The sequence below is a fragment of the Octodon degus genome, unplaced genomic scaffold (assembly GCF_000260255.1).
Source record: "Octodon degus isolate 3935 unplaced genomic scaffold, OctDeg1.0 scaffold00018, whole genome shotgun sequence".
NCBI lineage: Eukaryota > Metazoa > Chordata > Mammalia > Rodentia > Octodontidae > Octodon > Octodon degus.
Window position 1 is genome coordinate 1,285,701 of NW_004524594.1, and position 3,689 is coordinate 1,289,389.

Sequence of the window (3,689 nt, forward strand, 5' to 3'; positions counted from 1 at the left end):
TTACTGTCTTTCACTGACCTGCAGATCTGTTCTGTCTCCCCACTGCGCACTTTTTCTATTCCATCTTCAGGAGCTGTACACTCTCATCCACTCTAGAGAAGTTAGTCCCGGATGAATAGCACTTGAGCCTGAAAATCTATTCTCCCAGCTTCCAGCCTGCATTTTCCAGGCCCGCTGAGATGATTCCATTTAAATACTTCTCTGGCACATACAAGTAAACAAGTCAAAAGCCAGATTTCCCGTCTTCCCCTTGTGGCTGGTTTCTCCTGACTTTCTACTTCCACTTGGGCAATGCTGCCCTCCCAGTCCCTGGCTCCAATCTTGGCCCTGTCTCTGACTCATCCCCCTAAATGGTACTCACCCTCTCCTCTCACCTCATGGAATTGCTTACCAAATCTTTCCGTCCTTCCTAACGTGTTCTCATCTTTTGCATGCTATTATCTCATCAGACTCGAAACTGGGCTTCCAACTTGAACCTATTTTAAATGATCAAGCTAAGTAAGGGTCTAAAGTACAATTGAGGTTTTTGCTACTTTTTTGCTCAGAAATCAACAGCTCCCCAGTACCAACTTAATGAAGAGTATAAACTACTTACTTTGATATTTAAGACACTGCAAGAATTGCTCCTATATTTCACTGTCATTACTCATGTTCTATGACTTTCTAACATCAATCTTGTCCTAAATCAAATCTCTATGTCCAGTTCTACATATACAGCGTACTTGCTCTTGCATTTCCTGCTGCTAGCCAGTCTCCTGGCTTTATGAAAGAAGAAGAGGGGCCGGGGAGATGGCTCAGTAGGATAAGCGCTTGACTGACAAACGCAAGGATCTGAGTTCAATCCCCGGTTCCGCCAAAAAAAGAAGAAAAAAAGAAGCAGAATAGCAATAGTAAAAAATAAAAAAAAAAAAATCAGGGGCTGGTGAGATGGCTCAGTGGTCTAAAGCACCTACTTAGAGCAAGCTTAGCAAAGCACAGGGACCGCGGTTCAATCCCCCAGCACCACATGCCAGGCAGCCTTGCCCCCTGGTGGGCTGAGCTGGCCACACACACACACACACACACACAAATAAATTTTTTAAAAATCATTTCTTCCCTGGTAAGTCCACTCCTATTAAGTGTCCTATTAAGTGTTTTGTAATTCCACAAATATTCCAACCATTTTTGGGCATGTACACACACATACATTTACAACTATATATAACAAAATCACTCAACCTGTATTTTAACCTAGACTTTTCATTAATGATAAAATTGTGCATTTTTCTACTTCTGCAATATAGATCACATTCATTTTTAATATTTGCTTGGTGTTTTACTGAGCGGCTATTTCACAATTTATGCAAAAATTCCCTATTTCTGGTCACGTGACTTCCAGATTTTTTTTTTTCCCCTATCTTAAGCAGAGTTTTAGTAAACATCATTGTACGTTTTCTTTACATACTTGTGTAGATCTGTAGGATGTGTAACAGGGGCATTACTTGGCTAAGGATCATGTACATTTTACATATCAGCAACAGCCAAACTGTCCTCCTAAAAGTTGGTGTCAATTAAGCTCTTATCAACAGTGAGTTTGAGCATAGATTTCTCCCACTCTTACCAAAGGCTGTTGAACCTTTTCATCTTTGCAGTTTGACAGATGGAAGCAAAACACAGAAAAAGTAATTATTTATTTACTTTTCTCCATCTTTTAGGCTGTTGTAATTCAGCATGCCTTTTAAATCTCAGATGAGGACGGGGAGATAGTTCAGTGGTCTAAGTGCCTGGCTGGCAAGTGTACAAGGACATGAGTTTGATCTCTGATACCTCATGGCCGAGCCAGCCGGCCATGCCAGCCCAGAGTCTGGTGGCACGCACCTCTAATCCCAGCACTGGGGAGGCTGAGGCAGGAGGATCACTAGGACTCTGAACTAGTACACAGTGAGAACTTGTATCTAATAAAATAATAATTAAAAAAATCTCACACTAAAAGTCTACCCTCTCCACAGATTCTCTCCATTAAGTGTCCATTTTAGAAACATCTATTAGTTTTCATTTAGATAGTTCTCATATTGCCTTAAATACTAGTGACTGAATCAGGTGTGGTGGCCCATTCCTATAATCCCAGCACATTGGAGGCTGAGGCAGGAGGATGCCCTGAATTAGAAGATATATATAGTGAGCTTAAGGCCAGCCTACACTGCAGTATGAAACCCTGTCACTAAATAAATAAATAAGAGTCCAGGGAGATGGCACAGTGGAATAAGCACTTCCCTGGCAAGTACAAGGGTCTGAGTTCAATTCCCGGTTCCATTAAAAAAAAAAAATACCGGTGACTGGTTTATATTGTTTACTCCTCCAATCACTGTAAAATCCCTTGGAATTAAAGTCCTAACCTGATTCATAGCAACATTGAATTTAGGGCTAAAGAAGAATCTTGGAGATCATATTAATGAACCCATTTATTTTATTTATTTTTTTTGTGATACCATTCATTCATTTTAGTAAAAGGAGTTTTGCTTTGTTTTTGTCTTTTTGAGGCAGGGTTTCAAAACCCCTGTCTTCTTTCGGGGGTCATTTGTGGCTTTTTCTCCAGCTACCCGGCTTCCCAGTTGAGCCCAAAGTGGCAAGTCCCCAAAGAAACGCAGTTCAGTCTAGCCTTGAGCTCACTCTGTAGCCCAAGCTGGTCTCCAGCTCACAAGGATCCTCCTGCCTCAGCTTCCCAAGTGTTGGGATTACAGACATGAGACAGCTGCTAATGACTTCTGTTCAATTTGTTACAGCAAATTCTCACAATAAGCTTGTAAGGAAAATATCCCCCCCCCCGCCTTTCAAAATAAGAGGACCCAGGGAGATAGCGCAGTAGAATGAGTCCTTGCCTGGCAAGTGCAGGGTCCTGAGTTCAATCCCCAGTACCGGAAAAAAAAAAAAAAAAAAAAAAAAAAAAAAAAAAAAAAAAAAAAAAAAAAAAAAAAAAAAAAAAAAAAAAAAAAGGATAAAAAAAGAAAAAGAAAAAGAAAATGAAAGAAAGAAAGAACTCCGATTTACTGTTAGAAATTTGCTCATAGCAAGACCAAGTGTAGCATCTATGGCCCTGGCTCCATCGTTGCTCCTCCTCCACTACCTCCCATCTGCCCCTGTCATTGCACTTAGCTGCACAAGAGTATTTGGCCACTGTCAAGACTCAAAGTCAGGTGTTGACAGCACCTTAAATATCTATAATTAAAACAAACATGCTGGTGAGTGGGAATAAGCAGCTCTACACACGCCTTCTTCTCTTCTTTCGGGGGTCATTTGTGGTTTTCTCTTCAGCCACTCGGCTTCCCAGTTAAGGCCAAAGCTCCAAGTCCCCAAAGAAACGTAGTTCTGCGCGGCCCCTTTAAGGCTGCGGGCGGCGCGTGCCCACAGTCCTTTCAAACGGACCAATAAACGCGCGATGGGCGGTCCATCGAGGACCAATCATTAAAGAGGACACTGCGGGGTGTGCGGCGGCCCAAGCGGTTTCAAACGGCTTGGAGCAGGCCTCTCGGTTCTGACCCGCCTGAGGTGAGTGGGCGGTGGGCCTGACCCGGCGGCAGAGGTTCTCGGAACCGGGCGTCGCGCGCGCGGAGGGACCCCGAACGCCCGGGGGAGAGTCTTCGGGTCTCGCGCCCGCCCTGCCCCGCGAACCCGGCAGGTCTGAGGCGACGGCGCGGGGCGGAGGCCGGGCG

The 3,689-nt window shown here is 43.8% G+C and overlaps 1 protein-coding gene across 1 annotated transcript in view; it reads left to right on the plus strand.

Moving 5' to 3' along the window:
* Positions 1-3,453: 3,453 nt before the first annotated feature.
* Ckap5 (cytoskeleton associated protein 5) overlaps positions 3,454-3,689 on the plus strand; it is a 124,737-nt gene continuing 124,501 nt past the window's right edge. Inside the window, exon 1 of the mRNA XM_023710577.1 lies at positions 3,454-3,525. The gene's annotated coding sequence lies outside the window, so the exon portion shown is untranslated. The remainder of the gene's footprint in view (positions 3,526-3,689) is intronic.